Raw genomic sequence first — 24,334 nt, 5'->3', positions numbered from 1 at the left:
CTTTCTCAACATCTATCTCATTTTTAGCTCACTACCGTATGGCTTTCTGACCTCACTGCTCCACCAAAAATTCTTGTAAAGATACCAGTAACCTCCATGTTGCCAAATACAATGGACACTTCTGGCTCCTTCTTCATAAGACTTGACCTCTCAGCAGCATTTAACATAGTCGATTGCTCACACTTTCTTACAATACTCTCCTCTCTTGGCTTCTGTGACATCATCCTCTTGGGTTTTCCAGTTCTCTGGCATCTGCTCAGTGTTCTTTGCTTAATCCTCCACCTCCACCTAACCTCCAAATGTTGTTGTTCTTTAGGTCTGGCCCTTTATTCTTTTGTTTCTCTAATCTTCTCTCTGAGTTATCTTATCTCTTCCCACTGCTTGAAACACGTGAAGTACATATGAAACATGTCTATGAAGCCCAAATCTCTATCTCCAACCCCAACCTTCCCTCTGAGCCCAAGACATCCATGTCAACTGCATACTTTATCTACAGTTGGACACTATGGGAACACCTCAAATTTAACATGCCTAAAATCTAATTGTTCTCAATTTTTTCTTTTTAATATTTAATTTTTATTGCTCCACCAACCAAACTTCTTTCCTTCCCTCTCCCATCCCCATGGTCTCTATAAATGTCACTGTCATCCACCCAATTGTTCAAGCCATAAACCTATGTCATCGTTGTTTCTTTTTAATTTTTGGCCGCATTGTGCAGCATGCAGGATCTTAGGTCCCTGACCAGAGATGGAACCTGTGCCCCCTGCAGTGGAAGTGCAGAGTCTTAACCACTGGACTGCCAGGGAAGTCCCTAAATCTACGTCATCATTGATTCTTCTCTCTTCTTCACACCTTCCCCTCACTTAGAAGTGATCATCTCCCACAAGCAAATATATTCTAGCTCTAAAAATATATACCAAACCTGTCTACTTCTCTCCATCCCACAGCCTCTTATCCTACTCCAAGCTACTATCATTCTTCACTACTGTAATTACTTCATTACTGCCTAGTGGGGCTCCTTGCTTCTATTCTCACCTCCCTTTAATCCATTCTTCACACTCTTCACTCAGCAGTAACGGTGAGCTCCTTAAAATGGAAAATCAGACCATGTGACTCCCCTTCTTAAAATCTTCCAATGACTTTTCACTGTACCTGGAAGACATTCTGAACTCCTTACCCTGTCCTCCAAGGCCCCTCTAAGCCTAGCCCTTGTCTCTCCTTTTAGTTTCATCTTGTGCCACTCTCTCTTAACTAAGCTCCAGACAGACTCCTCCTAGTTCCTAGAACATTCCAAGCTCTTTCCCAAATCAGGGCACTTGTAATTGCAGTTCATTTGGTCCAGAGCACTTTTCCACCTACTCTATGCATTGCTGAGTAGGTCCCTACTCTTATCACTTAGGTCCCAGTTTAAATGGCACCTTCTCAGAAAGGTACTCACTGACCACATAAAGTAAATCTGGAGTGACTGTCTTCCTGGTTATTCTTTTCTTCCTTCCTGTTTCCCTTCCTTCCTTCCCTCCGTCTTTCCTTCCTTCCTGACCTTCTTTTCTCTCCCTTTTTCTCCCAGTTATTCTTTACCTTAATATCCTGTTTGTTTCCTTCACTGCACATATCCGAATCTACTATGTGATCTGCATCACTACACTGTTTCATTAGGACCAAGATCTTAACTTTTCTTTACCTTTGTATCCCAGTACCTAGCACATATAGTAGGTGCTCAATAAATATTTGGTGAGTCAATAACACAAACTTGAGAAGTAGGTGTTATTATCTCCATTTTACAAAATGAGAAAACTGAATTTGAGATGTTAATTTATCCATACTACATAGTAATTAATTAGCAGAACTGTTCATTCATACCTGTTTGAGTCTTATTTTAAAGCCTAAAAAATATGTAATCCTTTCTGTATCTTAAACGCAATGCTATATATATTTACATAAGCATGCACACTATATACACACATGTATGCACTATATATGTATACACACATTTATCATTTGTTTCTCATAACAATTTTATCACTCACAAAAATTTTTCTGATTGTAAAATCTGGAAATTACAGAAAGCCATGCATAAAATATTTTTAAACATCTGATGGCTCTAAGAAAACTATTGTTAAAGTGTTTAGCATTATAAACATTTCAGAGTACTTTTTTTTTTTTTTTTTTTTCTGCGGTATGCGGGCCTCTCACTGTTGTGGCCTCTCCCATTGTGGAGCACAGGCTCCGGACGGACAGGCTCAGCGGCCACGGCTCACGGGACCAGCCGCTCTGCGGCATGTGGGATCTTCCCGGACCGGGTCACGAACCCGCCTCCCCTGCATCGGCCACATCAACCACTGCGCCACCAGGGAAGCCCCAGAGTACATTTTAAAGTCTTTTTTTTTTTCTATGACTAAGCATATATGTGTGTTTTTAATAGCATATTTATGGCATAAGCGTATTATGGCTTAAGCATTCCCTTGTCCTGAATTTAATGGCTTCCAAATATTCCATAATATTGGTGTAACATAATGCATTTATCTCTGTATCTTTATTAACAAACAGGTTTTGGTATTATGAATACTGAGTATTGTATATGTACATTTCTAGAAAATACCGATACTGCCACATACCAAGGTTAAAGATTATGCATAGTTTTATTTTGATACACACTGCCAAAGTGTTGTTTTAACCAATTCACACAACTATCCAGCACCTACAAGAGTGCTCACTTCCGTGAGGCATAACAACCTGTAATTGAGGTCTCTAAGAGTTCCTGGAGAGATCTCAGGCGAAATCTTCACCCTGCATCTTGAGCTCTGATCGCAGGAACTCCCTCGGTCCAGCAAGCGGCGCCGTCTCCTTCCGTCGAGGTTGGGTCGTCACGGAGACCTCACGTGATCCGGCCGTCTCTGCGCCGGGGGGCGGTCTTCCGGGGATTTGCCTTACGTACGCCGCCGTATGACGTCGTACGTAGGGGCTGGCTAGCCGCCATCTTGCTTCTTTTTCTCGCTTGCTATTTCCCTCTCGAGAAGGAGCGAAAGTGCTTTGGTGGTTTGTCCATCCGCAGCTTCGGCTCTCTGGGGCCCGGGGTCCTTCCAGCCGACCCCTACCCCTAGTTTCCCCTTCCCCTTCCCCCTATCAGAGCTCTGCGGAGCCCCTCGAAGCGCGCAGACACACTCAGCTTGACACTCATCCTGGCCGGTAAGGAAAGCGAGGGCGTAGGAGCTGCGATCAAAGCGGGCCCTATCCGGGAGGGCTGGCGTGGGGCGGCCCGGGGCGTGGGAGCGCACCCTGACCCTGGCCCCCAGAGACGAGGGAGCCGCGTGGAGAGGGCCTTGGGTCCGGGCATCCTCTTTTTCTCTTTGGCTACCATCATCTCTGCTTCTGGGGGAGCCTCGGCCTCCTGCTTGGGGAGCGGGAAAAACCGGAGTCAGACCCGCCCCATGTGGTCTGCAGCGGGAGTTCCGGACCCGTCGACCTCCTCCCACTCAGGCCCTGTAGGGGGATTACGCGCGTTGCCGGGTAAGGGAAGGGAGTTTCCTTCCCGCGGGATAGGCGGGTGCGCGGTCTCTTTTCCTAGTGTGGGTATGTGTCCCCCCAAACAACTCAGAGGCTCATCTAGGCTCTTTAATGCCTACCTCTTCTTCATGTTTAGTGAGGGTGAAAATTGCAATGAGTAGTGTGCGGGAGAGACCGGGTTAAAGGCCGGGCTCGGTGAGAGGCTCTTCGGGGAATGAGGACCAGTCCTACTTCCGCTAGGAACGTGCTTCCCCAACTCCAGAGGCGGGTTCGGATAGTCTTTTCTCACCCTAGGCCTCTGCATCCCCTAACCTGCTTGGTGAATCTCACTCCGCAGCTTTCTCTCTTTGAGGTAGCATTAGTGTTGGTGTTACGGTAAAGGCCCCACTTTAGGGCTTGAAGAAAAGGGCATAGGGGGCCAATAGGAGCACTGATAAATTCTTCCTTCCCTTGAGAGGAATGTGTCTAATTCCTTTAAAGGGATGTGTATATGTTTTGACTTGATCTGAGATTCTTTTGAGGTTTCCGACATGTCTGATGTTTGCTGGCTTCTAAGGCTAGCCGGATTTCCGCATTGACCGATCTTCAGCCGATGTCCATAGATTCATACCTCGCCAGGGTACTTAGAATTGTACAGTAGGCAACTGTGCTGTAAGATTTTCATTTGGAATGCCCCCAGAAGAATCGGGATTTTTGATTAAATGCTTGATAGCTTATTCCCGCAAATAAAAATGATAGGGTGATACTTAAACGCCCACTAAGGCCAACTCCAGCATTTGTTAGAAGTAGATTAACCTCCTCTGTTGGTAATTAAGATGCTGCTCAGACTGGAGCCATTTTTAGGTGTGTGTCATAAATGCACTGCAGCATCTTTTCTGGTTCACTTCAAATGCATTGATCCCCTAAAAAAAGGAATAGGTTGAATTTGAGTTTCTAGCATATAGTGAACGAGTAATTCTCTCCTTTTCCATAATGGAATTTTCAGAATATAGACTTTTTACTTTTACTTTTGTGTTTCGGTATGTGGCTGTTTTCCCTCCACTAGTTGACCTTTTACCATGTACTGAGCACATAAATAAGCTCTTTACAGACATTCTCTTTGTTAATCCTACAGCAAGCCTTTGAGGGAGGTACAATCATCATCCCCATTTTACAGATGAGGAAATGAAATCTGAGAAATTAAAGTAGTTTGACCAAGGTCACACGGCAGTTATTAATGGTGCTGTATATATTCAAACCCAGGTTGTCTAAACGCAAAGGGGATGCTCTAAGCTGTCAAACTGCCTCCCTGTTTCTTGTAATTTTGCGAACTATAGGACCTAAATAAGATACAGCATTATTAACCTAGTTTTTGTTTTCCTTGACTTAGTATAGAAACATGGTTGCATGTGAAGGTTAAAGTGTTCCAAGGTGTAAAAAATACATTATAGCTACTCTGGGGATAGAAAAGCCAGTCGAGTAAAACTCAAATGCTGTGGTATGACAGATAAGTTTTAAATTTTGATATCTGGTCTATATTATTGATAAAATATTTCCTCATCTGTAAAATGGAGATGATAATAGTAGTAACTCCTTCAAAGGCTTGCTGTAGGTTTATCACAGATAATGTATGTAAAGAGCTTATTACTGTGCTCAGTACATAGTAAAAGGTCAACTAGTAGTGGAAGGAGAATGACAGAATACTGGTAGAAGAAAATACTCTTCTTCCAATCAGTGGGTAACCTGTGTATTCTCAGAATGGAGTATACCTTTGGGAACTTAAGAAATAGTTTTACTTTTTTTTTTTTTTTAAAGGCTTTTTTGGACTTAAATATCTTTTTTTTTACACTTATATATTGGGTTTTGTTTCTTAAAGATTTCTTCATGTTCTAGAGTCAGTACCACTGTGATCAGTATATTGGGCATAGCTGAAAATACAGAAGTTCTGCCTCATTCAAAGTCCCTGTCTCCCCTCTACCCCTACCCCACCCCACCATCCTTATGGTAAAATGTCTTTGAAGATTATATTATGTCCTCCTCTCCCTCCAAGTGCTTTCCTTCTTCCCCCAGCCCCCAAACACCACTTCAGTTTGTAATTCAGTTGAGGAACTCGTTTTTCAGATGCTATTTATGCCATATTTGTGTAAGGCACGAATTGATCATTCATAAAATGTTGACACAAACTGGTATAGAACCCTATTCTTACCATGAAGGAGATCCAAAAGTTGTGTCTGCCTGAGTTATGACTAATATACTCTCAGTAAAGCGAGCCTTGTCATCTTATGAATAGGCTGACACAATGAAAGCTTGTCTCAGTCTGTGTTAACTGTTGCTTCGAAGTCTTGAGAATTAATAAGTTAGTTTTGAGTCATAACATTTAAAAATTCTCAATAATGCCATTGATGCATCAGTCAGGACATCTTTGGGGGTAAAAGTGTTCTCTAGAGAGGGTGATTTCAGTAAAGTTTTTATTGTATGTGTGTCCTCCCCCCTTCCCCAAAGGCTAAATGTAGTCTGACCTTTTTGCCAGTTATATTTCTAGTCATTATTTTGCTCTAGATTGACAGAATGCCTGTCACATTTTGGGGGCTTTGTGTGCACATATTTTCTGGCAAATCAGAACAATGGCTATTACTGAGTTTCAACAGTTGTCTAGTTGACAGAAACTTTTATGTGGTTAGCCTATACCTAGAGTTGAACACAAGATAGCAGTGGAATTATTACTGTTAATGTAATATACTCACCCATGTGTGGTGCTGCTAGGTGCTCTACATTAAAGAAGAGCAGGACATAATCAGCATTTGTGAAGCACATCTAGTATTAAAAAAAAAACACTATTGAGTTTTTTTTTTAATTTATTTATTTTTGGCTACGTTGGGTCTTTGTTGCTGAGCATGGGCTTTCTCTAGTTGTGGCGAGCGGGGGCTACTCTTCGTCGCGATGCACAGGCTTCTCATTGTGGTGGCTTCTCTTGTTGCAGAGCATGGGCTCTGGGCACGTGGGCTTCAGTAGTTGTGGCATGCGGGCTCAGTAGTTGTGGCTCGCGGGCTCTAGAGCACAGGCTCAGTAGTTGTGGCACACGGGCGGCTTAGTTGCTCCGCGGCATGTGGGATCTTCCCGGACCAGGGCTTGAACCCGTGTCCCCTGCATTGGCAGGCATATTCTAAACCACTGCGCCAACCAGGGAAGCCCCAATACTGGGCATTATTTACATAACATTATATAGTAGTTTTCTGTTTCTTGTCTGCCTTCTGATATTAGTCTGTTTTCCTTTACTAGACTGTTTCCGTGTCTTATCACTTTGTACAGTGGTTGGCATGTATCTAGAGTTTATTATATGTTATTGAATAAATGAGATTAGGAAACAGAAAGATTAGACCCACAACTAAGGTTCAACTGACAAATGCCTTAGTGGAGCAAAAGAATACCCCGGTCATTTTTCCCCCTTTATTTACCTATTAGAATAGTATCAGATGCTTTCAAATAGTTTGTGTTTATGTTCTGTACATTGTGAGATTTCTTTGCATCAGATTATCCTTACTAATTTTTAGATTTATTCAACAAACATTACAGATTCTTTTAATTTTGTAAGGCACAGTGCATGAGAGGAAAATGGCTTTTGGTTCGTACTGCCAAGATGTTCACAGTCTTAAGGATTAATATTAAAAGTTATCATGTGATCTTTGGATTCATACCAGAATATAAAAATAAAGATATACAGACAGGTAATGGAAATTTGGGGCAGAAAATTCATATATGGAAAATTGTCCATAGTATAGGTCGAGTGCCCAGTTGGTTACAAGTAAAGGCATGATGGCCAGGAGGGACTAAGAATAATTGTAATTATTAATATTTAGTGAGCACTTACCATGCCAGGCACTGAGCTAAGAACACTTTGAGGTTTATCTCTTTCATTCCATACAATAAGCCTAGAATGTGGATTATTTTATTCCCATTACACAACTAGAAAACTGGATTTAAAGAGATGTAGTAATTTGTTCACAGTTACTTAGCTAGTAGGTGAGATTCAGATTCTTGACCCAGAGCCTGAGTGCTTAACTTCTATACTACATGGATTTCCCAGTGGCCAGTGTTTCTCAAACTTTAGTCATTCACAATTTTTGCTTTATCTTCAAACCATCTGTCAATATTTTTGTTTAATTTAGCTTCTATCTTTTAATTAAGTGAGTTTAAAAGAAAAATTTATGTGATTATTTGGTGTTAGAGTTTTTTACCCCCAACATGTGTTAAACATGTAATTTTAAATATTCCTCTATGGACTACTTAAAATCATCTAATATACCATCAGTACTCATTTGTATCCTACCCTTTGGGACATAACTGCTATAAGAAATGAATACTGCATAGGATCAGGCAGCAGTTGGAATTAATGAAGGCCAGAAGTGATGAAAGCCTAAAAATAGAATAGATTCATCAAACAGGAAATGGCAGCATTACAGGAGTAGAGATATAAATTAGAGCCTTAACTACATACTTGGGACAACCATTTCCAGGATGAACTGCAAAGTGGAGTGGGTTTATTTAGACAGAGAAATGTAACAGGATGTCTAAGATAATCTATGACAAGAGAAGGAGAACAAGAATGAATAACTTAAGAAAGAAGTCACTACAGAAATCAGGGTGGAAAAGGAAAATCTCTATAATAGGATTGTGACAGCCAAATGTAGCAGAGTTCAGAAAAATATGTGAGATAGGGCTCTTGGATTTGGCTTGAGTGATCCTTGGTGACCCTAAGAGAATTTAAGTCAATTAATGAGGCTGAAAGGTTATAAGCAGGGAGGAATAAGTAGTGAGACCTCTTGATTTTTAGGTGTGTTGAATACTCAAAGTGAGCTCTGGACTAGGAGTTTGAAAATCTGGGGTTAATCCTTTTGTCACTTGGGGGCAAGTGACTTGGCTTCTTCAAGTTGTGGATACACTATTCATCTGGAAAATAAGGATAATATCGGTTTCTCCTATCTTAGAGGATTGTTACAAAGATCCCATTAAATGTATTTCTTATACTTTTTGAGTTTAATATTCTTTGATATCACATGAGTCTTAACCACATTTAAAACAAAAGGGACGCGTGAAAAGTAGAAAGTTGAATTACTGGAGGATAGGTTCTCAACGAGATTGGAAGATCTCCTCATGGTGCATATGTAGTTAGAGAATGGGTGTCTAGGGAGGTTAATAATCGATCTTCCCCCTCCTTTCCTAATGAATAATCTGAAAGTGCAGGGCTGCTGTATATGGTTGTACCATTTGTGCACTGCACAAAGATACCTGGCTGAAGGAGGCAACAAGGACTGAAATCTAGCCCTTGATCTGCTTTCAGAGTCCTGTGCCCTGGCTAGGCCTCCAGCAGAAATTGTGCCTCCACTTCTCTTCTCCCTCACAAGACATCAGCCCTCTCACCAAGATGAGTACCTGTATCTTCCCAGAGGGTGTGTTTTTCTATTTGCACAAAGGCCCTGTGGAGGCCAGTGCTCCTTAAGGAGACATATTAAGGATATGTTTAGAACAACATCAAAAACATTTGGGAGACTGGAGAAATGGTCACTAGGAACAGAAAGCTTAGAACTTATTATGAAAATGGGTTAAGTAGTTGCCCAACAGCAAGTACAGAATTCCAGTTTATCCAGTGTATTTTAAAGATGGGCATTGTAACTTATTAAGTGTTTCTAGTAATTTGGAAACAAATAATGTTTATTAAAATATCATATGTAGATTATCAGCTTTCAAAGAGGAAAGAGAATATATGAATAAAACTATACTTAACATTTTAATCTTCAAAAAACCACTTTATACTTTTTCAGTTGCAATTACAATTTACATTTTTGGCAATATGACTATTGTTGCTTGGCCTATATTTGTATATATTTTTAATGTTATTTATTTTGATGTTTGAACTTTTTTGGGGGGCTGTGTTGGGTCTTCATTGCTGCGTGCGGGCTTTCTCTAGTTGTGGCGAGCGGGAGGCTCTTCGTTGTGGTGCGCGGGCTTCTCATTGCAGTGGCTTCTCTTGTTGTGGAGCACAGGCTCTAGGTGCGTGGGCTTCAGTAGTTGTGGCACGAGGGCTCAGTAGCTGTGGCTCATGGGCTCTAGAGCGCAGGCTCAGTAGTTGTGGCATACGGGCTTAGTTGCTCCGCAGAATGTGGGATGTTCCCGGACCAGGGATCAAACCCGTGTCCCCTGCATTGACAGGTGGATTTCTTTTTTTTTTTTTTAAACATCTTTATTGGAGTATAATTGCTTTACAACAGTGTGTTAGCTTCTGCTTTATAACAAAGTGAATCAGTTGTACATATACATATGTTCCCATATCTCTTCCCTCTTGCGTCTCCCTCCCTCCCACCCTCCCTATCCCACCCCTCTAGGTGGTCACAAAGTCCCGAGCTGATCTCCCTGTGCCATGCGGCTGCTTCCCACTAGCTATCTATTTTACGTTTGGTAGTGTATATATGTCCATGCCATTCTCTCACTTTGTCACAGCTTACCCTTCCCCCTTCCCATATCCTCAAGTCCATTCTCTAGTAGGTGTGTCTTTATTCCTGTCTTACCCCTGGGTTCTTCATGACCTTTTTTTTTTTTTTTCCTTAGATTCCATATATATGTGTTAGCATACGGTATTTGTTTTTCTCTTTCTGACTTAACTTCACTCTGTATGACAGACTCTAGGTCCAGGCAGGTGGATTCTTAACCACTGTGCCATCAGGGAAGTCCCTTGGCCTGTATTTTTAAGTAACTGGGTTTTTTTGTTGTTGTTGTCATTGTTGCTGTTTTTGCAGTACGCGGGCCTCTCACTGCTGTGGCCTCTCCCGTCGCGGAGCACAGGCTCCGGACGCGCAGGCCCAGCGGCCATGGCTCACAGGCCCAGCCGCTATGCGGCATGTGGGATCCTCCCGGACCGGGGCACGAACCTGTGTCCCCTGCATCAGTAGGCGGACTCTCAACCACTGCGCCACCAGGGAAGCCCTAAGTAACTGTTTTTAATGTTAGGTTTAAACTTTGTAGATCTTAATTGAACATAATATGAAGAATTACTTCTGAAATGGGACAGGTAGAGAAATTTTATTTTAAAAGCAGGGAAAGGATGTTATTGAAATAAGCCTTTTGACAGAGATGTGGAAGGTTGGTTATATTGCTGTATAAGTGTTATAATTTTGATTAAGAAAAATTGGATTTTTTGATATGTGTAGTTACATGTAGCCCACACCACAATTAGGATACAGAATGTAGAAAGATGAAATATCTCCCAACTGTAGAATCAGAGTCTTCTGACATTTTGGAGACACAAAATATCTCTCCTGATGAAGAAAGCTATTGAGTAAGGATTGAAAAGTCAAGAATAGCTTATATGTGCTGATTGCTTGATTTCCTGACCTGACCAAAAATTAAATAAATAAATTTCTTTGGTTGTATAGTTATATTTATGGCAAATTTGAAAACATGGAAAAAAATGAAAGTAGAAAGTAGGAGAAAGAGATGGGTAGGTTAACATGTCTCAAGACAGATCATTTTAATGGTAGAGGAATAGAGCCAGTGCTTGGTGGGGAGGGATGCTAACCCATTCTCTACACTTAAAAATTTAAACTTACAATTCCAACCCTTAAAGGCAGCCCTTTAGTTATATGAAAGGTTTAGAATAATTCATGATGTTGGATGAGCATCATGTTGGATGAGCAACAGAATGCTTCTCTTTTTCTCCCATAAAATCCAACATACTTGCCTTTCAAAAAATAAAGTTGACTAAGAACTTATTTATGCATTAGTTTTTATTTACTATGTATAAGTTTTGAAAATGTTATTACTGTTTATTAAGCTCATTATTAAGTACCAGACACCATCTGACAGCTTTATACCCACTTAAATCTCACAGCAGACTAGAAGATATAGCCAACAGATGAGGAAATAAAAATTCAGGATTATATTTAATGACTGTGGAAATGCTTATGCCATAAATATGTGTATGCCACAATTATGCTATAAAAACATGTAGCTACTAAATGTTAGAGCTGGGATTTAAACTGAATCTGTTGTAAGAGAAGTAATTGTGTAATACGAACAGTTTTAAAATACTACAAGTTGTCCAAAAGAGTGCTCTGGCAGTCACCTTATAGAGTAAGTGATAGACACGCAGCTTTACTTTGCTGGGATAGTAATTTATAATACAGAAGATTTGATAGCTACATTTCTTTTCTGATAAGGCTTTCTTGGCCCCAGAAACTTAATTCACATATTTCAGTTTCTAAGAACAGTCTGAGCCCTTCTACCATTTTGATTAAAATTGGAACAGATTTATTGGTATTACACTTTGTTTTTAAAAATAACAATTTTTAATGCTTTTGCTGTAGTGCTATTTGTAGTAGAGGCAGTCAACGTGGTGATATTCTTAGCTTTACTATTATAATAGCAGATCTTAAAAATATTGGATGTCACTCTAACTTTATTTTTTTAATTTATTTTTTATTGAAGTGTGGTTGATTTACAATGTTGTATTAGTTTCAGGTGTATAGCAAAGTGACTCAGTTATACACATATATATATATACATTCTTTTTCAGATTATTTTCCATTATGGGTTATTACAAGATGGTGAATATAGTTCCCTGTGCTGTACAGTAGATCCTTGTTGTTTCTCTTATATATATAGTAGTGTGTATGTGTTAATCCCAAACTCCTAATTTATCCCCCCACCCTTTCCTTGTTGGTAACCATGTTTGTTTTCTATGTCTGTGAGTCTTTCTCACAGAAAGTGATATCTCACATGTAAGTGATATCATATATTTGTCTTTCTCTGTCTGATTTACTTCACTTAGTATGATAATCTCTAGGTCCATCCATGTTGCTGCAGATAGTGTTATGTCACTCTGAATAACTAAGTGATTATAACAGTTAGCAATGGAAGTGACCTTAGAAGTTGACCAGTTCAACCTCTCACTCAAAGCAGAAGTTACCTTTTAAAATATTTTTGATAAAGGCTTATCTTGCTGTTGCTTGAACATATCTGGTGCCCAGGAAGACACTGTAGTTAACCTTTAACAATCATTTTAAGATCTTCTAAATTTCCAAATATTTGAACACCATGATAGCATTCAAACCTCTTCACTTTCTCTTGGCTTCCATCATTTGCACGAGGATTTGGCTTTCTTTTCAGAGCTCTTTTTTACCCCACAAAGAAACAGTTATGTATCTCTTCACGAGAGTTACTGTTTCTCTAAAAAACAAAACAAACTCTGGGGATGAGACAGCAGGAGAGATAGGGAGAGATGTCTAAGCTTATTTCCTAGAAGCATCCTTCTCTCACATACCTCATGGCATTGTGGCATTTTGTGCCTCAGGAAAATTACTTATCACTTCATTTCACAGCTCTTCGGGTTGCTTGGCTAATGGTGAAAGTAGAGAATGAGTTTAAGATATAACTTGTTTCCACCTATGGGTAAACTGAACAGTTACGAAGTTTTTCTTTTGTATCCAATTTAGTTTGTTTTTAATGTTTGTCTTAATGAAGACCAGAATTGAGCGTAATGCTCTAAACAATGTGATAAACACAAGATTCAGTAGAACTGTCACAATTCTAGATTTGTGCATTAGATTTCTATCAAAGTAGCAATTTTTGTAAAGCAGTGCTGTCACACTACTAGCTGTTACTAACTGTCCTGTTTTATATGAACAGGCTGGGTCTGTATTTTGTATTTATGAAATTCAGTTCTTGAGCTATGACTAACTACCTATTCTTTTTTTTTGGTACGAGGGCCTCTCACTGTTGTGGCCTCTCCTGTTGCGGAGCCTGTTCCGGATGCGCAGGCTCAGTGGCCATGGCTCACGGGCCCAGCCGCTCCGCGGCACGTGGGATCTTCCCAGACCGGGGCTCCAACCCGTGTCCCCTGCATCGGCAGGTGGACTCTCAACCACTGCGCCAACAGGGAAGCCCACTACTTATTCTTAAATCCAATTTAATTTTATCCAGCATTCCAAGAAAGTCATTAAATCTTAAGAAAATCATTAAGCGCATTGTTACTCTTTCAGATGTTTGTGTCATATGTGGTGTCTACTTTCCAGGTCTTTATTCAAGTTTTTGACAAAAGGCTTTGAAAAGGACAGGGTCCAATATATTAGTTTTTCTGGTCACATTACTTCATATTGACTTACTTGAATATAAAATAATTTTCAGCCTCAAATATTATATGATCCTCATTTGTATTTAAGGAGGAGTGTATAAAGACTAGTACTTTGATTAATGTGTTTAAAGTCAAACTGCGGGGGGGGAGTTAGTCAAAAGTAAACTTTTTAGAAAGGTAATATTTTACATTATAAATCAACTATACTCCAATAAAAATTAATTAAAAAATTTTTTTTAAAAAGGTAATATTTTGTGAATGCTGATTGACCTGGAACTCAGAGGAGTGTGGTGAATGTCTTGACTTTTTATTTTAAATGGAAAATTTAGTTAAAATTTGAGTTATAAAATGCTGTTTTCTGAAGTTAATACATCAATCCCCTCTATCTTTGTTAGCTACCATGAGAAAATACCACAGGTGAGGTGGCTTAAAAAACAAAGTTATTTTTCACAGTTCTGAAGGCTGGAAGTCCAAGATCACGGTGCCAGTGTAGTCGGGTTTGGCTGAATGCCTTCTAGCTGAGTCCTCGCATGGCTGAGTAGAGCTCTGATGTCTCTTCCTCTTATAAGAGAACTAATCCCATTATGAGGCCCCAAGTTCATCACTTCATTTAACCCTAATAACCTCCCAAAGGTCCCAGCTCCAAATACTTTCTATTACATTGGTAGTTAGGGCTTCAACATATGAATTTTGGGGGGACACAGTTCAGTTCATAGTAACCCCCCCTTTTACAGTCTATAATGCATTGATTTTTATGCTTTTTACATTGTTATACTTCAAAATAATATTTCTACAACAGTTGGAATACATTCATTAATTGAGATATTACTATGTTTTGTTGCTTTAATTTTTTTATCCTTGATATTCAACTCTGTATTGTAACGGAGTAAGTTTTTTTTTTAATTAATTAATTTTTTGCCTGTGTTGGGTCTTCATTGCTGCTCACGGGCTTTCTCTAGTTGCAGCAAGCAGGGGCTACTCTTCATTGCAGTGCACGGGCTTCTCATTGCGGTGGCTTCTCTTCTTGTGGAGCACAGGCTCTAGGTGCGCGGGCTTCAGAAGTTGTGGCACGTGGGCTCAGTAGTTGCGGTTGGTGGGCTCTAGAGCATAGGCTCAGTAGTTGTGGCACACTGGCTTAGTTGCTCCGCGGCATGTGGGATCTTCCCGGACCAGGGCTTGAACCCGTGTCCCCTGCACTGGCAGGAGGATTCTTAACCACTGCACCACCAGGGAAGTCCCCAGAGTAAGTTTTGATACGAAAAACTTGAATCTTTTAAAATCTCTTAACCTCAAATGACATGTTATTTATTATGTATTTTAAAGGTTTGATGCTTATCTCTTCTATAATGAAAATTGAGTTCTGATTTTCATATGGTGAGGTTATCTTGGTTACTGGCTTTGACAGTAATCTTGGCTCCATCACTTCCTAGCCTTATGAGTTTTACTTCTCTAAGGTTGTTTCTTCATTGGTAAGTTTTGGTGACTTGGGCTTTGAGCTCTTCTTATTTCCAGTCTGATATTTTTACATTCTAAATCTCTAGAGCTCAGATTTTAAAAATTTGGCTTCAAGAGACATTACAAAATTAGAATGTATAGAAATTGGATCCCTCTTTATGTTAGAAATGGGAGAAATAAATATAGAAGATTATTCAGGGTTTTAAACTAGAGGTTAGGGAAAATGGTTATGGTGAAATTGGGAAGAACATGTTTGGGAAAGCAGATAAGCTTTTAGACTTTTTTGGGGGTTGGATAGTCTTAATCTCAAAGAAATGTTGTAAAAATAATACAGAGAATTTCCATATTCGTTCATTCATATTCCCTGATTGTTAATAGTTTGCTGTATTTGTTTTACCATTCTCTGTGTGTACATGTACCTATGCACACACTCACATATATGTTCTTGACCTTTAATGTCTTGGTCTAAACGCTGTCATTACCTGAAACGTTACATTCAAATCACAAGCTCCTATGCCTCCACTTTTCATTCAGTACATTTTCTCCTGCTCTTTTTATTAAATGAACAGAGCAATCCATAGTAAGCTTGACTCAGCAAGCATTCAATAATCACTACTGTTAAGAGCTTTTATTCAATCTTTTTGAAATTTCCAGTTCCTTCTCCTCTCCTCCTTATTTTTTTCCAGCTTGTCTTACTTCACTCTCTGATTTAGACTTCCATGAAATGTTAATCTAACCATTCTCCTAGCAGTATCCTCATCTCCCTTGCTTTTCTTTACACCTGCCTGGCGCAACTCTAATTTCTTATTCGATCCAGCTGCTTTGTGCCTCCCACCACCCCCTACTTCTAGACATGCTGCTGGACATTGTTAACAGTCTTCAAACTGCACAGGCTTGGGAATACTGTATATTCCTGGTTTCCAGCTTCTACTCAGGTTTCAGTGCTGCCTGTCAATGCCTCGTTTTACTAGTTGGCTGTCTTTTCTCCCAGTTCTTTGCAAATCTTTTCCAGCCTTCTCAAATCTCCACTCAGTTGATGAGATCGACATGTCTCTTTTTCATTTGTTCCTAGTAGTGCCTGATTAGTAGGCACTGGGTAAATATTTTTTTTGCGTGGATGGTGGAATTAAACATTTTTAGTGTGTAGTTCTGTCAAGAAACTCAAGTGAAGATGTTTTGTTCTATACGCAATTAAAAATGAATGTCTAAAGATTGTAGCTTGAAGGAAGGATTTGGTTGGGAATTATCCTTACTGAAGCAGTGAACAGTAGATGAGATGGCTAAAGAGGTAAGCACATAGAGAAGAGAGCTGACAAAAGCAGCTGACGTTTATGTAGAGGGATAGGAAAAAAAAATGAGGCAGATGTCAGTCACAGAAACCAGTGAAAATGGTTTACACAGAAGCTCTTTATTTTTATATTTGTATGTGATACTTGACTATTATTAGTATATATTCTTCCTATATTTGTTCAATAAAACATTTGTTGAATGTGTCCAGCAGGCTCATCTGGAAATGGTTGCAGTTTCTTTTTAATGTTAACAATTTGAGTGGGACATTGTGCTGTGTTTCCCAGAGGAACTAAACAATCACCATAAGAATAAGGAGGAAAGAGGTAAACAGAGGCTGGATACATAGAAGCCCATGGAGGCCAGAAAGATTATGATTCTGTCATTTAATTGAATTTTGCAAATTGGTGATTTTCAAGAGTATGAGGTTCCTCCCTCCCCCCAAATATACTAGATTTTAAATATCACTTAATATTTTTGGTATCAAATACTTCTAATTCTTTTGTAATCGTAGGTGAGTCACCTTAGAATCTTACAATTTTTGGCACTGATGGAATTTTAGAGGTGGTACCTAATCTCCTCTTGATGTGGAAATCTCTTACAGATTTTTTTTCCCACAAATTTTCCACCTACAATACCTATCCTTTCATGAAAACCATCTTTTTGTTACCACTGTTTGTTATTCTTTCATTTCAAAAAGTTTATGTTTATATTATGGTAAACTTCTGCCTTCCAAATTTCCCTTGGACCTTTTGGAAAGTCTGTTGACTTTAAAAGCACTGGCTTCCTTTTTTTTTTTTTTTTCTTTTTTCTTCCTTTCTTCCATCTTAACTTTTTTTTTTTGGTCAAAAAAGGTAATATGTATTTATTCAAAATTCGGAAAATGTAGGTGCATGTTTTGCTACATCTAATTTCAGTGAAAAAAATGCTAGTTTCTTACCAGCATTGCTCAGTTATAGAACCTTGAATTTAGAGAGATGTTTACTTTCTCTTTCCTTAAACAGAGAAAGGGAATGTGTTATTCAAAAAGCTTTATTTTGGAGACTGACCCTCAGCCCTTAATGATTTAGATTTTTTTAGGTACATAGTAGACAGGGTAGTAATATAAAAAATGGGTTTTTTTTTTTTGGCCACGCCACACAGCTTGAGGGTTCTCAGTTCCCTGACCAGGAATTGAACCTGGGCCACAACAGTGAAAGCCCAGAATCTTAACCACTAGGCCACCAGGGAACTCCCAGAATGCTATTTTTAAAACAAAGACAAGCCTTTGCTCAGAATTCAGTGGTTTCCCATTGTTTCAAAAAATTTTTTTTTTTTTTTTTTTAGTGGTACGCGGGCCTCTCACTGTTGTGGCCTCTCCCGTTGCGGAGCACAGGCTCCGGACGCCCAGGCCCAGCGGCCATGGCTCACGGGCCCAGCTGCTCCACGGCATGTGGGATCTTCCCGGACCGGGGCACGAACCCGTGTCCCCTGCATCGGCAGGCAGACTCTCAACCACTGCGCCACCAGGGAAGCCCAAAGATAAAGTTTTTAATCCTAATAGGCCCACCTCATCCAACCTTCTTTCTCTCCTTCAACTGTCCCTTTCTTACTAGCTTCTGCTTCCCCAGCTTTTTTGAACATGGTTAGCATATCAGGGCCGGAGGTCCTTTGCATTTGGTTTTTCTTCAACCTTGAAGCTGCCTGTTTGCCCTTTAGATCCAAGTCAGAAGCTCTCTCCTCAGAGAGGCCTTTAGTGATCAACTTATCTAAAGTAGTTCCACCCTTTCTAAAGTAGTTTCCACCCTTTCATGTTGCCCTGTTTGGTTTTATTTATGGCATTTGTCACCATCTGAAATGATTTTATTTACCTATTATTTGAATCACCAAACTAGAAAGTAAGACCCGAGAGAGCAGATTCTTATCCCTTGTATCTCCAGTGCACAGAATAGCATACATAGTAGGTGTTCAGTAAATGTTTCAAAATATGGATCACTTAATGACTGACATAGATTATAAATAAATTTTATCACATACCATATTGTAGTGAATATCCTTACGTGTATGTGTATTTTGCACGCATTAGTATTTTTTTAGGATAGATTCTTAGACTTTGTTTTAAGCTATGCTGCTGGGTTCTAAACCATTCTCAGCTCTCTACCCAAGCCTTACAAAACAGACCACAGACTGGATTTGGCCATAGGCCTTAGTTTGCCAAAGCCTGTCTTTAGTTCATTGTAAATAGCATGTGAATTGTCTCTGTTTAATGTCAGAATTCCCTTGTGAAATCACCTGGGCCAGACACTTCGGGGGTGGGCAGCTTTTGGACAACTTTTTTTTCCATTGTTTTTACCTGTTTATTTTGAGCCAAATCTGGTAATTTCTGTTTTCCTAGAAAACCCTTATTTCAAAGCCTTCTCTTCATGTGTGTATTTTATATCATCTTTCTCATTCTTAGTGTTAACTTAAAATTAGAGTGATTCAGCTAATTTATATATATTTTTTCCAAAAGAGCCAGCTCTTGAATTTATCAGTAGTTATTATTGTTTTTTTTTTAATTTGATTTTTCTTTTCTGCTTTTTTTTGGGTAACTTTTAAAACATATTGTTTTGTCTGGTAATGAAAGTCCTTAAGAGCATTCCTTTGAATTATATGATTCTGCGCTTTATGGTTTGATAAGAGGTGTGTTTGTTTTTCACTTTCAGTTGATTTTCTTCTACATTTCTGGTTTTGTCTATTAACTTTGTAGCCACAGGAATATTAAACTACTTTCTTATCAATCCCAGGAACAAAAACAGTTTGTTGATTCCTTGTTTATTATGTTCTGACATTTTTTTTTCTGCTCTGGTATGAACTGTATTATTACATTGTTCTTCATTATTCCTTCTCAGAGCTACTGATTTCTCCAATTTCATATCTTGCCAGCCTGTTTCCCTCCCTGCCATCCCTGCCCTCTTCCCTTGTACAAATGAAAAACACTACTGTAGGGACTTCCCTGGTGGGGCAGTGGTTAAGAATCCGCCTGCCATTTCAGGGGACATGGGTTCAATCCCTGGTCCAAGAAGATCCCACATGCCGTGGAGCAACTAAGCTTGTGTGCCACAACTGCTGAGCCTGCGCTCTGGAGCCTGCGAGCCACAACTACTGAGCCTGCGAGCCACAACTGCTGAAGCCCGCACACCTAGAGCCCATGCTCCGCAGCAAGAGAAGCCACCGGAATGAGAAGCTCACGCACTGCAGCAAAGAGTAGCCCCCACTCGCCTCAACTAGAGAAAGCCCGCACACAGCAACGAAGACCAAATGCAGCCAAAAAAAACCAAAAAAAAAAACTATTGTATAGCTCCTATATTAATATTCTACTTTACTTCTGACATTTCTGGTCACCACGTGGAGAGCGGGGTTCCCCCCACCAAGCAGTTAGATTCTCCAGCCACTATCAGGGTGTCCTGAAATTTAACTCAATTCTGATCTAACTACCCAGAGATAGCATTATATCCCAGAGATTAATAAGGGCTCAGTCCCACAAGACTGTCCCCCCAAATACTTCAGATGCCAGTTGAAAGTCCAGATTGTTACGATTGTTAACCATGCTGCTAGCTAACTGGCTGGCTGGCTGTAAATCATGTTTGATTAATTTGCTAGAGCAGTTCACAGAACTCAGGAAAACAATTTACTTACTAGATTACTGGTTTATTACAAAAATATTAAAGTATGGGAGTGAATGAAAAGATGTACAGGGCAAGGTCCAGAAGAGTCCCAAGCACATGAGTTTTTGTCCCTGTGTAGTTTATGGAACTCCATCCTCCAGGAAGTGCTCCCAGCCTTAATGGAGGCATGAATAATTAAATCTTTGGCCATAATTAAATCTTTGGCCAATGGTGATTAATTCAACCTCCAGCTCCTGTCCCTACCCTGGAGGAGAGGAGGATGGTGTTGAAAGTGCCAGCCCTCTAATCACTTGGTTGATTCCCCTGGCAACCAGCCCTCACCCCTAGAGGCCTTCCTGGAGTCACTACACTAACTTATCCTCAGGTGTGGTTGTAAGGGGCTTGTTATGAATAACAAAAGATACCTTTATCTCCTATTATTTAGGAAATTCCAAGGGTTTTAGCCCTGTGTCAGGAGTGGGGATGAAGACCAAGTATAATTTTCTTATAAATCACAATATCATACCTTGCATTCTACACTCCACTTACAATAAATTTGTGTAAATATCTGTAATAACTTCATTTCTAATCCCTCTTGTTTGCTTGGAATCTGGGGGTCCTTGATCTTTTTAAAAATATTTTTTATTGACATAAAATAAACTGCACGTACTTAAAGTATACTATTTGATGCTTTGCATATACACATCATGAAACTCTTACCACAGTCAAGATAATGAACATATCAAGAAAAATTTCCTTCTGTTCCTCCCAGTTCCTATCCATAGGCAATCACTGATCTGCTTCCTGTACCATAGATCATTTGCATTTTGTATTGTCGACTGAAAAAAAAGCACAACCTAAAAGTTGAGAATTACGTTTTATTTGGCGGACAAAACTGAAGACTTAAGCCTGGAAGTTAGCCTTTCAGTTAGCTCCTAGGGACTAGTCCAGAGAGGTAAGGGAGGAGCCAGGATATATAGAAGTTTTGCAACAAAACCCAGGTAGTTGGAACATCAAAAAAGGTTAAGGTTAATTAAAGAAAACCAGACGTCTCAAGTTAATGAATTTAGCTCTTTTCTAGTATGGGAAGATGCAAGGGTCTGGGCTTATTGAAATCATTCCTTTGATATGCACCTTAACTCTCTAGGACCAGTATCCTCCTTTTTCTCCACCCTGGATCCCCTCAGGGTGCACAGTTGGCGGTGGCTGCTGTAGCTACTGGCTTGTTGGCCTGCGGCAACATCCTTTGTTTACTGATATGGGAGGCAACATTTTTCATCCACAGTTGAATTCAGTATATAGTGTATATGTTGGGAGTCTAGCTTCTTTCCTTCACCATAATGACTTTGAGATTTATCCATGTTGTTACATTTATCAGTAGTTCATTCTTTTTTATTACTTGGGTATTCGTTCCATTTATGTATATACCACAATATGGTTATCCAGTAACCTGTTTGTGAACAGTTGGGTTGTTTCCAGTGCTTGCCTATTACAAATAAAACTATGAACCAGAGTACAAGTCTGAGTCTTCATATGGACATATGTTTTCATTTTCTTGTATAAACATTGGGAATGGAATTGGGATTGTACGGTTTGGGGATGTTTTTTCCTTTTAAAGAAGCTGCCAAACTGTTTTCCCAAGTGGTTATACCATTTTACATTCCCACGAGCAGGCTATGAGAGTTCCAGTTCTTCCACATCCTTGTCGACACTTGGTATAATTATTCCGTAGTTTTAGCCAATACAGTAGAAGTATGGAGTTATCTTACTGTGGTCTAAATTTGCATTTCCCAAATACTAATGGTGCTGAAATGCTGAATATCTTTACACGTGTTTATTTGCCACTTGTGTATGTCTGGTGAAGTGTCACATCCTGTGCCCTTTAAAAATAATTGGGTCATGTGTTTTATTATTGAGTTCTGAGAGTTTTGTACATATTCTGGATAAAAGTATTTCGTCAGATACATGATCTGCAGATGTTTTTTCCCAGACAGTAGCTTGTGTTTTCATTGTCAACCGTGAGAACTTTCAAAAGGCAAAAGTCTAGTTTAAAAATTTCATCTTTTATGGATTGTGAGCCCCGCCCCCACCCCCACCGCATGCGGCTTGCAGGATCTTAGTTCCCCAGCCAGGGACTGAACCCACGCCTTTGGCAGTGAAAGCTCTGAGTCCTAACCACTGGACTGCCCGGGAATTCCCTATGAATTGTGTTTTTAGTGTACTATCTAAGAAGTCTTTATATTTAACCCAGGGTCACAAAGATTTTCTCCTATGGTTTCTCTAGAAGTTTTTATAGTTTCAGGTTTTACCTTTTGTCTGTGGTCCTTTTTAAAAAATTTGAGATATTTTTAACATATGATGTCATATAAGTTTAAGGTGTATTTTTGTGCATTTATTTATTGCAGTGTGATTAATTATGCACGTGATGTGTGGAGGTTAAGCATTAGCTTAAACTCCACACATCACGTGCATAATTATCATTTAAGATCTTAGCTCGAAAAATCTACAAACAGTAAATGCTGGAGAGGGTGTGGAGAAAAGTGAACCCTCTTGCACTGTTGGGGGCAATGTAAATTGATTCAGCCACTATGGAGAACAGTATGGAGGTTCCTTAAAAAGCTAAAAATAGAACTACCATACGACCCAGCAATCCCACTACTGGGCATATACCCTGAGAAAACCATAATTCAAAAAGAGTCGTGTACCACAGTGTTCATTGAAGTTCCGTTTACAATAGCCAGGTCATGGAAGCAACCTAAGTGTCCATCCACAGATGAATGGATAAAGATGTGGCACATATATACAATGGAATATTACTCAGCAACAGAAAGAAACGAAATTGAGTTATTTGTAGTGAGGTGGATGGACCTAGAGACTATCATACAGAGGGAAGTAAGAAAGAGAAAAACAAATACCATATGCTAACATATATATGGAATCTAAAATAAAAAGGTTCTGAAGAACTTAGAGGTGGGATAGGAATAAAGACGCAGACGTAGAGAGTGGACTTGAGGACATCGGAAGGGGGAAGGGTAAGCTGGGACGAAGTGAGAGTGGCGTGGACTTACATATACTACCAAATATAAAATAGATGGCTAGTGGGAAGCAGCCACATAGCACAGGGAGATCAGCTCGGAGCTTTGTGACCACCTAGAGGGGTGGGATAGGGAGGGTGGGAGGGAGACGCAAGAGGGAGGAGATATGGGGATATATGTATATGTATAGCTGGTTCACTTTGTTATAAAGCAGAAACTAACACACCATTTTAAAGCAATTATACTCCAATAAAGATGTTTAAAAAAAAAAGATCTTAGCGGCTTCGAAATACATATACAATGTTGTTGGCCATAATCATAATACTGTACATTAGCTCTCCAGAACTTACCCCATCTTCTAACTGCAAGTTTGTACCCTTTGCTATGGTCCATTTTGCATTGAGTTTTGTATTCATTCATTCATTCAGCTAGCTAGCTGCACTAGGTCTTAGTTGCGGCATGTGGGATCTTTGTTGTGGCATGTGGGATCTAGTTCCCTGAACAGGGATGGAACCCTGGGCCCCCTGCATTGGGGGCACGGAATCTCATCCACTGGACCACCAGGGAAGTCCCAAGTTTTGTATATCTTTCTGTATTCTGTTCTGTTGATCTGTTTTACACTGTTATTACAGTGTCTTCATTGCTGCTTTATGTCTTTATAAATCAGGTGACATTGGCCCTCCAACATTATTTTTCTTTTTAAAATTCTTTTGCTTATCGTAGAAAAACTCCCTCTGAGGTTCTGTTTGGGATTGCTTTGAATCTGCAGATAAACTTGGCAAGAATTGACATCTTATTGTTGGGTCTTTTGACCCACAGATATGGCCTATCTCCATTTATCTAGGTCTTCTTTAGTGTTTTGTAGTTTTCAGTATACAAATATTGCACAATTTTTGTCAGATACATCCCTAAGTATTTCCTAGTTTTAATTGCTGTTATAAGTTGTACTTAAGTTTCTGATTGTTCGTTGCTACTATGCACTGATATAATTGATTTTTATATGTTGATCTTGTATACAACCTTGCTTAACTCTTCTTAGTTCTAGTAGCTTTTTTTAGACTTAGATTTTCTACGTATATGATCATGTCAGCAAATAGACAGTTTTATTTCATCCTTCCCCATCTGACTTCCTTCCCCCCCCCCTTGTCTTACTGCACTGGCTTAGAAATTCTAGGACAGTGTTGAACAGAAGTGGTGAGAGTTGATAGCCTTTCTTTGTTCTTTAGAACATGGGTTAAGCATTCAGTCTTTTACCATTAAGTATGATGTTACTATAGATTTTTGTTTTTTATTAGTAGACTATTTTTTTAAAATAGGTTGTAGTA

The 24,334-nt window shown here is 39.6% G+C and overlaps 1 protein-coding gene across 17 annotated transcripts in view; it reads left to right on the top strand.

Moving 5' to 3' along the window:
* The first annotated feature begins 2,965 nt into the window (after positions 1-2,965).
* The window catches only part of PRRC2C (proline rich coiled-coil 2C), a 98,712-nt gene continuing 77,343 nt past the window's right edge, over positions 2,966-24,334 (top strand). For 15 of the 17 annotated variants that reach the window (XM_089911199.1, XM_089911193.1, XM_022560166.3 and 12 more), the window contains exon 1: positions 2,966-3,186. The gene's annotated coding sequence lies outside the window, so the exon portion shown is untranslated. The remainder of the gene's footprint in view (positions 3,187-24,334) is intronic. The other 2 variants (XM_022560172.3, XM_022560171.3) reach the window with 1 other exon arrangement.

This window comes from Delphinapterus leucas, chromosome 1 (assembly GCF_059928025.1).
Source record: "Delphinapterus leucas isolate spDelLeu-1000000601 "Yukka" chromosome 1, BTC_Dleu_Yukka2, whole genome shotgun sequence".
Lineage (NCBI taxonomy): Eukaryota > Metazoa > Chordata > Mammalia > Artiodactyla > Monodontidae > Delphinapterus > Delphinapterus leucas.
This window is presented reverse-complemented; position numbering and strand designations above follow the sequence as displayed.